The following is a 12,267-nucleotide window of genomic DNA, read 5'->3' as shown; positions in this document are numbered from 1 at the left end:
TAGGCAAGGAAGAGGGAAGGAAGCGGCCGTGGCCTTAAGTTAGGTACCATCCCGGCATTCGCCTGGAGGAGAAGTGGGAAACCACAGAAAACCACTTCCAGGATGGCTGAGGTGGGAATCGAACCCACCTCTACTCAGTTGACAATCGAACCCACCTCTACTCAGTTGACCTCCCGAGGCTGAGTGAACCCCGTTCCAGGCCTCGTACCACTTTTCAAATTTTGTGCCAGAGCCGGGAATCGAACCCGGGCCTCCGGGGGTGGCAGCTAATCACACTAACCACTACACCACAGAGGCGGACGTCATTTTGGTGAAATTTTTGTTAATGGCTGAAATTGAAAGGATTGAGTTTCTTTTTTCCTCTCACGAAGTTATTCCACTGAATTCAAACAATTTATGCTTTGTTTGCCAATTGTAATTTTACATTTAAATCCCATTTTCTCCCATAATATTCTGCCAAATGTAACAAAATTTGTATGGTATATGTATCACAGCTATATTAAGAAACCTGCGTATAGAATTTTTGATTGCAGAATTTTACAAGTAGTAGGGATTTTTAAGTTCAAAAATTTAAAACGTAAAAATTACGCAAACTTTAGTACGATATATCTCCTTATATACATTATGTATAGAAAAATGATACGTAGTGCTTTTAAAATAAGTATTATCTACCCGGTTACGAATTTTCAATAATATGTTAATTACATTTCGTGAAAAAAATGGAAATAAAAATTAAAACGATATTTTGAAAAAAAACCAAACTATTAATTGTATATGAAAGAAATGTTCGTGATATATCTACTTTTATGTAGGCGACATTCCCACAAAGTTTCGTGAAAATCCATGGATTAGGTAAAAATATCTTTTTATCTCCGGAGTGTCGCCTTAACGACTTGATTCTAGGATTACGCAAAATTGAATTCAGGGACCTATCAGTGCCAGATGTTTTATTGGCAGGTAATTCCGGAGAGAATACAACAAATCGGCCCAGTAGAACGGACGCACGGACTCGACAAAGATGTTCTAGTAAACTCTTTTAATATATAGTAATTTTTTTTTTTTTTTGCTATTTGCTTTACGTCGCACCGACACAGATAGGTCTTATGGCGACGATGGAATTGGAAAGGACTAGGAATGGGAAGGAAGCGGCCTTGGCCTTAATTAAGGTACAGTCCCAGCATTTTTCTGGTGTGAAAATGGGAAACCACGGAAAACCATCTTCAGGACTGCCGACAGTGGGGTTCGAACCCACTATCTCCCGATTACTGGATACTGGCCGCACTTAAGCGACTGCAGCTATCGAGCTCGGTTAGAGGAATAATAATAATAATACAATAGTAGTTGGTCTTATTTTAATTACCCATGAATATATAAACATCTGTGATATCCACCTGTTCAAAAACAAACAAAAGTTTCGACATTCATTATGCACTCAACCGGAAGCATGAAGAATCGATAAGCCTGCGTGAGTACAATACAAAACAAGAAAAAAGAACGGGAATGGTCAAAAAATCGAGTTGTTTTCCTGGACCTAACATGTACTTTCATACTTTGAAAAGCGGGAGAGTTGGCCGTGCGGAGAGGGGTAGGCCTACTCAGCTGTGAGCTTGAATCCGGGAGATAGTGGGTTCGAACCCCACTGCCGGCAGCCCTGAAGATGTTTTTCCGTGGTTTCCCATTTTCACACCAGGCAAATGCTGGGGCTGTACCTTAATTAAAGCTACGGTCGCTTCCTTCCCACTCCTAGGCCTTCTCCATCTGATCGTTGCCGTAAGACCTATCTGTATCGGTGCGACGTATAGCCAACTGTCAAAACATACTTTGAAAGATCACATTCTATAATAGTTCAGTACTTGTTCTGCCGGTTAGGGATTAGGATGATATTCGGAATACTTGTTTTTGCCCTATAAAGCTCAGCTTCCATCCCGACGACTTACGGAAAGCGCCCTGTCACTTCGGAGTCGTGCCGTGTGTCGCTATTCTCACGCCGGATATGTGGTACACAGATAACGACATTAATAACGAGAACACGTGGATTTACCGTCTCATAACGCAAATTCATAAGTGTGGAAGATTAGCTAGGCAAATTTTAATTATAGCCGGGTATAATGAGGGAAGTTTATTACGTATAACCTATTGGAACAGCACTGTCAAGGAACAGATGGGAGTTGCGGATCCTAGCTCACTTAGGAACAGTTAATAATAATAATAATAATAATAATAATAATAATAATAATAATAATAATAATAATAATAATAATATTAATAATAATAATACCGAGCTCGATAGCTGCAGTCGCTTAAATGCGGACAGTATCCAGTATTCGGGAGATAGTAGGTTCGAACCCCACTGTCGGCAGCCCTGAAAATGGTTTTCCGTGGTTTCCCATTTTCACACCAGGCAAATGCTGGGGCTGTACCTTAATTAAGGCCACGGCCGCTTCCTTCCCACTCCTAGCCCTTCCCTGTCCCATCGTCGCCATAAGACCTATCTGTGTCGGTGCGACGTAAAGCAACTAGCAAAAAAAAAAAAAAAATAAAAAAAATAAAAAAAAAATAAAATACAGTAAAAATCAAAGTAAAGCAAAGTCACCTCCGTACAGGCCATGAAGGCCCTTGGAGGAGTGGAAGGTAAAGGCTTCCACTATCCGTAACCTCGGCACTTGATGGGGTAGAGTGGTTAGCTCTACGCCCGGCCGCCTTTGCCCCCAGGAATTAACCTGGTACTCATTTTTGGTGTAGGCTGAGTGAACCTCAGGGCCATATGCACCTCCGGAATAAAATACAGTGGACTCCTTAATTCGAACTCCAAGAAAAAGTCGAATAATCGAAAATTTGAATTAATGAAGAATGAATATTTTATCGAAAATATAGTACAGTACTGTATAAATACATACAATAAATTCATTTTAATGTTAATTATTACAGTATTATGCAGTCTGCTGTACCCAGCTGCCAGGTTCTCGTGTACTGAAGATGAAAGTTTTCACACGAAAATATAGACTGCTGTATAGACAGCAGTAAAACACGTCGGTTATGTAGCGCATACCTATCTACGAAATATCACTGTAATATTTTCCCAAATGGAATATAATAATTCCTTTTACACAAATGAAGTGAAAAATCTGCGGTAAATTAAGAAATACCGTCGTTAATAGAGAAATATCTAGAGAAATATGTATACGTACTTACGGGCTGTAGACAGGACTCCCTTATGTTGTATTCCGCTGCTCGTGCCGTCTTTTGTTTCTTTCTTGATGTCCAGGGCTAGCACCGACGAATGGGAGTGCTATGTCTCCGAATTCTCATTATCTTTGTCCATATGACTAGCGCGGCCAGTTCAAACAGCAAAATAACATGATCCCTGGGCCAATAAATATATCATTTAATGAATGAGTTAGGGCACAAAAAGAATGAGCAACATGTAAACGACAGTGTTAGACAAACATAACACATACGGAAGTGCTGCGACGTTGCATTAAAAAAAATAGTTGTAAGGTAGTAAAGTATGTATCCATATCATTTTCTGCAAGTAAAATATTTCGTACTATTTCTTAATTTACCGCAAGTTTTCGACTTTATTTGTGTAAAAGTAATTATTATGTTGCATTTGGGACAAATATTACAGTGACATTTTGTAGATAGGTATTCGCTATATAACCAAACACGCCATTTACAACTAACCTGAGCTTGCTTTAAAATTAACTATGCCTACATTTTCGGCAATTTCTTCTTCCTTACCTCACACTACTGGGCCACTTTTGAACCACTTCAGAATGTTTCGTCAATATCGGGAAATTCTCCACATCTTATTCGTTTCCTCTTTGCTCCGTTTTGTAAAAACCAGATTTCCATGATTTTGTCTTTATTTTTTATGTATGTTGATAACTTTATAGGCGATTTCAGTCTTCTTCTTTACTCCTCTTTTCACTTCTTTTGCCACTTCTACTTTTTTGCAAGTGTTAGTATGCATCATGATTTGACATTTTGAACGCACTGAGAGTTGACATATTTACATTCTAAGGTTGATGGCTTTGAGACGGCAGAAGGGCGAGATTTGTGGTGGCCAAGTGCGGATGCCCGCAGACAAGTGATGGTCAAGACCACTTACACTTATTGACAGTCGCAAGGATAAATAGCGACTACCTGCCCATAACTGGGAAGCTACAATAAAAATATAAAATTATTGGGAATTATTTGAAGGCTTCATTTCCTGAGACCGTTACAACATTAACTTGCGACAACAACCTGACTTCGAATTATCCAAATTTAAACTTCGACAATTCGAATTAAACACGATATTTTTGCACTGATTAGAATATGAATTTCAAGGGAAATAAACTTTCATGCGAATTATACAATTTTCGAATTAACCAGAGTCCACTAATAATAATAATAATAATAATAATAATAATAATAATAATAATAATAATAATAATAATAATAATAATAATGGGAACCTCTGATGGTCAGCCCTTTCAGTCACCTCTAGTGATAGCTTTCAGTGATTAATGGCTTAGGCCAGTATTCATCAACGCCAGTTACATTAACTGTTATCTTAGATTTACAAAACTGTGATAATGTCATCTTCTCGGATAACGCTCGCTTCTGTATTCACCACAGAATTTATTATCTTGGCTTACCCAAACTTTTTCGTTTCAATCTGGATCTGAACCTTAAACTTTTCATACTGACGCAGTGAAAACAAATGAATACGATCTGCCACCTTTATCGAAACATAAACAAGATTTTAATTATATTTGGTGTTTGCAAATATTTTTTAAAAAAATTATGCCCGCTATTGACCAGAAACGAAGAGAAGAGGCTAATATGACGTTCCAAGAGAAGGAATTGTTATTGAATTTGGTGGCAGAAAACATTAACATAATAGAGAAAAAGACAATAAACTACAGCTTACACATTGTATATTTCACAAAAAAAAAAGAAATGGCAATAATCCTTAATTCTTCATTTTAAAAAAGATACGAAATCGTGTACCATACAAGACATAAGCGATAATTAAGAATTCATCTTAGGCCTACCTATGTGTTGGGGATTCTGGGTTATGTTCGATCATGGATAAGACTGGCAGTGTTGAAGGTTATTTATTTATTTATTTATTTATTTATTTATTTATTTATTTATTTATTTATTTATTTATTTATTTATTTATTTATTTATTTGTCAGTCAAATGTCGTCCCTCTCCTAGTTACGCTACTGGCCCCTATGATTATGCAAAATGTATCATTCGGTTCGTCATTAACTCAAGAAATTTGAAAAAATACTGAAAATTCGAAGTATGTTTTTTATAAATTGTTTTTATCCACTTAGGACGTTTTATTGCATAATCTTGGTCATATTCCTCCTTGCTGTGATTGACTGTCTCATATAAATGTACCATTCCAGTCGTCTACGAGCTGCCATCTTGATCTTGCCATCTAAGATTTCCTATTTTACCGGGGAACCTTTCTGCGGTAAAATGTTAAACCGAGATAATCAGAGATAATGCTATTGGTGAATACATATTTAACTGTTGTCTCGGTTTTTGTAGTCTTAAAATGAGGTAAAATCTTGGTTGGTGAATACGGACCTGAGAGGCGTAAAGCTATAGGAGGCTTCAGTTACAGGATTACCACAGTCACATTTATGCTGACATGTTCAATTTTTTATAATAAAATTAGTCGTCCGTATATATTCCTTGAAAATCTCGTAATTTTTCCGCATTTTTAAAATGAAGTGTTATTTATTAATTTTCATTCCTCATTTATGAAGGGCAATATTCAGCGTGCTTACTGTGTTAATAATAAGTGTTCGTAATTTTGCCTCTACAACGATGGAAATGTCAAGCTGGTTGGTTTCAGGATATTTGATCCAAACCGCAAGATCTACTCACCGCAAAGCTGGTTGGTTTCAAGACATTTGATCCACTCCGTAACGTTCACTCACCGCGAAATCCACTAGACGTCCAATAACCACTGAAAAACATTCCCTATACGGGAAAATACACAATCATCGATACGTTTTTGGGCTTACAAAGACGGGAGAGCGTGTACAGATTCTTTAGGGCGTACAGATAATACATCGTTTGACTCCACTGACATACTAGATGAAGTGTTCTGATAAACTGAAAAAAAAGAAGAATATATACACAAAAGATTAGTAAGGCTCATGATTGTGAGGAAATGAAAGATTTTCTAGACGTCGTTAAAGTGATATTATTATTATTTTATTTATTTAATCTGATCCAGGACACCCTAGATTTGTCATAAGACACAGAATAGTACACAATAACAATTCTGAGGGAAGATAAAGACGATTAATGTTAAAAAACGTGATAGGTTACAATTAATCATATTAAATGGCACGAACTCCATATAAATGGTGTCGAAGAATCGAAACGGAGTATTTGATGAGTGAGACGACTATCTCATCTTGTAGACTTCTCGCTAGTTTATATTTTTGTCGCCATGTGACGAAAGATTTGGGAATTCTTCTCCTCGCATCAAAGAAAAGTCCAGTCACAGTAATTTTTTTAAGGTTGTATGACTCGAGAAAGAAAGGGATGGTTGGATTATAGATATCCTTTTTCTCATTGTCTACGTCAGTCGGCTGAGAGGCTGAAGATTCAAAGCGTACCGTAGGATCAATAATTTCTGCTTCGTTCCTCCGTCTGTCAATCGCTATAATATCAATCCTGCGAGTGCTGCCTCCTTCGGCGAGGCAGTGGACTTCTTCGTACACTTCTAGATTTTTGAGAAGAAGAGCATTAGCAATCAGGTTTCTGATGATGTTATGGCGTTTGATCCTAAGCAGTTCTCCTTGAGGGCAACTCCCCAGCACATGTGGTAAGGTTTCACACTCACTGCAGTGTCTGCAGTGGCCTGTGCTGGTAGAACGTCCCGGCAGAGTACGTACTGGTGCAACCATCGCGGTCATCTTCAACATCTCCCTCCATTCCGAACAAGTTAAACCATCCCTTCTGGTAACCCAAGAATTAGAAACAGGAACTTGAGCAAATAACTCAACACCTCTTCCTTTCTGTGGAAATGCACACCAAGCTTCAAATTCGCGTGTTCTAAGTATATCGCGTAGTTGTCTAACATATTTCGTTGATATCTCTTCATTGAGTTGAAGTTCAGTTAGGCAGCGAGTTTTTATTGCTGTGAAATTTCGAACAGCGTTTACGTGCGAATCATTCGCAGCTTCTAGCTTAAGATTGATGTTCAGCCCTGTGGTGTAGAGGTAGCGTGTCTGTCTCTTATTCCAAGACCCCTGAGACCGTTTCCTGGCCAGATCAAGATTTTAATTCTGGACTGAGGATTAGATGCGTGATTTTCTCAAGTTCTTAGGCTGCCTTCACACGTATCACTTCTCAACCACAAGACAGTGGTTCTTGAGTGGTTCAGCTGTGGCTACAATCGATCACTCTTAACCACAATTAAGTGGTTCTTTGAAGTTCGCATCGGCCGCAATCTTTCCAACCACTTTGCACCCGTAAAAAGTACACGGTACTGAAATGGATTTCGAAGAGGAATCATTGCTGTGGCTTTTGTTACGTCGACGAAGACGAAATATAATTTATTGGATTTATCCTATTATAGAAAAGAGTAGCTAAAGTCAGTTTCACTTATACTGTATTATTCTTTGAGAATAACTTTTCAAATTATTTTAGATTGACCAAAAATACATTCGATTCCTTGATATTCCAATTAAAATATAATTTACAACGGAAGAAAACACCTGTGAGGGAAAGTATACCGCCAGAAGAACGTCTCGCAATCACAATCACAGGTGTACGCCGAGCTGGCGTGTCCACGTGTGAACAATGTTCGACCACTGTCAGCCACATTTTTTTGGGGTGATATCGCCCACAGACAGCGACAGTGGTTGAACTTGACTGCAAGGTGTGGTACGTATGAAAGCAATACTGCATTTCCATAAGATCTTGAGGCAGCCCGCAGCCAACCACTGTGGTGTGGTTGTGGTTTGGTTGCAAAGTGGTACGTGTGAAGTTCCAGGAAGAAAGCGCACAGTGAGATGATGACACCACTGACCTTGTATACTGGTTTCCATGGTGACAAGGGTGTCGGCAAATAGACGGCGCTAATTCCAAAGTAGACCAAAAACATACCCATGTTAATTTAGTTCAGAATCCATTTCCGCCAACTGCAGACACTGTGTAGGTCCATTTCCCATACGTAATTCTGAATAAATGAACTGCTGCTAGAAATCAGTACTTCTTTATTGAATATGGATACAGAAAATGAGCAATGTACACAAAAGAAGAATGTGGAAATGAAGTAATTATGACTTAAAGATATCAGTCATCGTCAATGATTTATGTAGGATTTACTTCAACTCTGTAAATGACTACTCTTAGGTAACTAGCAATATATTGTTCGCTGCGTTATCTGAGCAGTATCTTTTGGTTGGCTACACAAATATTAATGCTGAACGGATTAACGATGTAAAAAGATAATATCTTCCCGTTTCACGCGTCTCAAAACCCTCGTTGAACTCATGTATGTTAATTGTTCAATTTTTAATATTTTTACAAATTCCTTGAGTTAATAAGGAATCGAATGATACATTTTGCATAATCATAGTGGCCAGTAGCGTAAATAGGAGAGGGATGACATTTGACTAACAAATAAATAAATAAATAAATAAATAAATAAATAAATAAATAAATAAATAAATAAATAAATAAATAAATAAATAAATAAATAAATAAATAATAAGACTGTGGAAGTTGTCTAGGATATTTAATTTGTTTTATACATATTCTGTTTCATTTGTAGGGCACCACATTCAGTGCGCCATAGGTTAAGGACTTCTCTCGAAACAAAATGTAAGACACATCGTTATGTAAAGAAAGACGCTTGGAGTTGTGTCAATAGCTTATCGTTTCGTGAGCGTCTATGGATCAAAACATCCTCTGAAGGGATTGAACAAGAGGAACTATAAAACACTAACTTTGATGAAACAATTGATCAGTTTGTGAACGCAAGAAACTATTCCTTTTATTTTGTTTTAAGTGTATCAAATGCTTACATTACTTTGCCGAAGTCTATATTCGTAATATTGAAAGATGCGTTATGACAATTCTTAGAGTGTGGTCCATTTATTGACTGGCGGTGAGAAGGAAGTAGGGGGTATGGTTGCCATGGAAACGTGGGAGGACCCACTGAAGTTGCCATGGAAACGTGGGCGGACCCACTGCGGTTGCCATGGAGATAAGCCTGCTTACCACTCATGTTGCTTGGAGTTGTAAAACCTGTTTCTTCTGAGTTAAGTACAACAGAACACAGCGGCCTGAAGAAATGAACAAGTGAGCCGGAAACGAAGGGAAGGAAAAGGAATGCAACAATGTGGCAACGCCATGCAATGCTCCTCCCTCCAGCCTATCTGCCAAAAAAGCACAGTCATCTTCGTACAGGTCATAAAAGCCCTGGGAGTTGTGCAAGATAAAGGCTTCCACTATTCGCAACCTTGGCACTTGGTAGGGTAGAGTAGTTAGCTCCACGCCCGGCCGCCTTTGCCCCCAGGAATTAACCCGGTACTCATTTTTGGTGTAGACTGAGTGGACCTCAGGGCTATTTGCACCTCCGGAAGTGGAAATCTCCTTTTTTTAAATTTTCGACTTCCTGATGGATAATCAATCAATCAATCAATCAATCAATCAATCAATCAATCAATCAATCAATACTGATCTGCATTTAGGGCAGTCGCCCAGGTGGCAGATTCCCTATCTGTTGTTTTCCTAGCCTTTTCTTAAATGATTGCAAAGAAATTGGAAATTTATTGAACATCTCCCTTGGTAAGTTATTCCAATCCCTAACTCCCCTTCCTATAAAGGAATATTTACCCCAATTTGTCCTCTTGAATTCCAACTTTATCTTCATATTGTGATCTTTCCTACTTTTAAAGACACCATCCAAACTTATTCGTCTACTGATGCCCTCCCACGCCATATCTCCACTGACAGCTCAGAACATACCCATTAGTCGAGAAGCTCGTCTCCTTTCTCCCAAGTCTTCCCAGCCCAAACTTTGCAACATTTTTGTAACGCTACTCTTTTGTCGGAAATCGCCCAGAACAAATCGAGCTGCTTTTCTTTGGATTTTTTCCAGTTCCTGAATCAAGTAATCCTGGTAAGGGTCCCATACACTCTAACCATACTCAAGTTGAGGTCTCACCAGAGACAAATATGCTCTCTCCTTTACATCCTTACTACAACCCCTAAATACTCTCATAACCATGTGCAGCGATCTGTACCCTTTATTTACAATCATATTTATGTGGTTACCCCAATGAAGATCTTTCCTTATATTTATACCTAGGTATTTACAATGATCCCCAAACGGAACCTTCACCCCACCAACGCAGTAATTAAAACTGAGAGGACTTTTCCTATTTGTGAAACTCACAACCTGACTTTTATCCCCGTTTATCATCATACCATTGCTTACTATCCATCTCACAACATTATCGAGGTCATTTTGCAGTTTGCTCACAATCTTGTAACTTATTTATTACTCTGTACAGAATAACATCCTTCTGGGTGAACCTAGCACGCCTTTACCACCTCGGTCAGGCAGCGCCTCTATCTATCAAAACGCTTCTTTTTATATTACGGATATATATTTACATTTTCTTGTATTCGGACAGGGAACGCCAAATCACTGTTTGCCCTGCGCGCTATTTTACTGTTAGGCACTGCAGTTTTTTCATAATATTGCGTAAACGATGGAGTTATACATATACACAGGGAGTAGATGTTATGATGATGATGATGATATGATATGATTTAGATGACTAATAATATTAGTTTGTAAGCCAGAGGACCTTTAATTTGTTTACATGGGAGTTGAACTATTGGAACGAGCCTTTCCGTTTCAAAAATTTCATCGGGTCTTGAACCAGCGTCCCTTTGGTGAAACGCTATCTATGAAGTCCTCCCTCTTTCTATGAGATATTTGCAAGGTGCGTCTAAAACGTTCGGTGAATGATACCATAACACAAAGAAAACAAAAGTCGCAAACAAAATAATTTTGTCACCTTCAGAGTACTGTCCGTTGGCCACAAAACATTTTGGCAACGTGTATGCAGCTGCTGGAAACTGGCAGCGAAGACGTCTTTTTGAATCGATCGAAGCACTGATATCACACGTCATCTTTGGATGTCCGATATGTCAGTACAATGTGTGCCTTTCAGGAATCCCTTGTCGCGGAGAAACACTACGAAGTCTACAGGCGCGAGATCGGAAAGTAAGGTGGATGTTCAAGACGTGGTGCATCATGAAGAGTTTCCATACCATTCCAAAAGCGCATAAGCCAGTCGTAAACACTTTCCCTGCTTACGGCTTCTGTTCCGTACAGTACACTTGCGCCACCATCTTTCCACGTGTATTTCTTATTTGTGCAGACCAGTGAAGAGTTTCAGTCAGTGTCATACCGGTACCCAGGTTCTTCACTTCCTTACTGAACAGGATTACGGTTGCATTTAATGTCACTAGAGGAATAGCATACGTTTTGTACATGACGTTTAATAACTTATGAGAACCTATTATAATTGCTTGAGTTTTATTAGGATTGAGGAGGGAAGAGGTTTTACTGGAGTACACACTGAGTTGTTGAAGGTCGGAATTAATATCTCTTATTGCGTACCATGCATCTTTTATATTAACGGTGCAGTAAATTTGGAGATCATCAGCAAAAGGGTGATAACTATTACAATTTTAGAGGAGATATCCCTTTCAGACCGAGTACGCACAATTGTGCGGGTTCGTATTTTCGTTATCCCTGACCGTATTTGATGTTTTTTCGGCGCTACACTGGACTGCAGTGATTGTGCAGGACACGTGGCGTGTATTTCAATTGATTTTAGTATGCGCTTGACCGCCAGGGCGAAGGAAGAAGAGTTTAAAAAGCACAGTTGATCGGCGAGATGGCAGGAAGCAGTAGTGCCGAAAGTAAGTATTTATTTACTGCGTTTATATTAATCTAGAAGCTTTACTGAATACCGGAATATATTCAATGAAGTGTGTACTTTGGTTAGTGAACGTAAATTTTGAAGCTACACCATCATACGTGATACAACGAGGTTTTGAATTTTGATACGCACAATTGAGTGGGTCCTGTTTTTCGGATGTTAGTGTTTATTTTGTAAAATAAACTATTAATATGTGTATTGAGGAGCATTTTAGTCAGTTCTTGACGTACAAACAAAAATTCACACCTCCAGTTTTCTTTCCGGTCTGAAAG

At 38.6% G+C, this 12,267-nt stretch overlaps 1 protein-coding gene across 2 annotated transcripts in view; it reads right to left on the bottom strand.

Annotated features, from left to right (window-relative positions):
• Positions 1-12,267, bottom strand: part of LOC136878988 (peptide transporter family 1) — a 292,467-nt gene that overhangs the window by 206,354 nt on the left and 73,846 nt on the right. The window lies entirely within an intron of this gene.

Source organism: Anabrus simplex, chromosome 8, assembly GCF_040414725.1.
Source record: "Anabrus simplex isolate iqAnaSimp1 chromosome 8, ASM4041472v1, whole genome shotgun sequence".
Lineage (NCBI taxonomy): Eukaryota > Metazoa > Arthropoda > Insecta > Orthoptera > Tettigoniidae > Anabrus > Anabrus simplex.
This window is presented reverse-complemented; position numbering and strand designations above follow the sequence as displayed.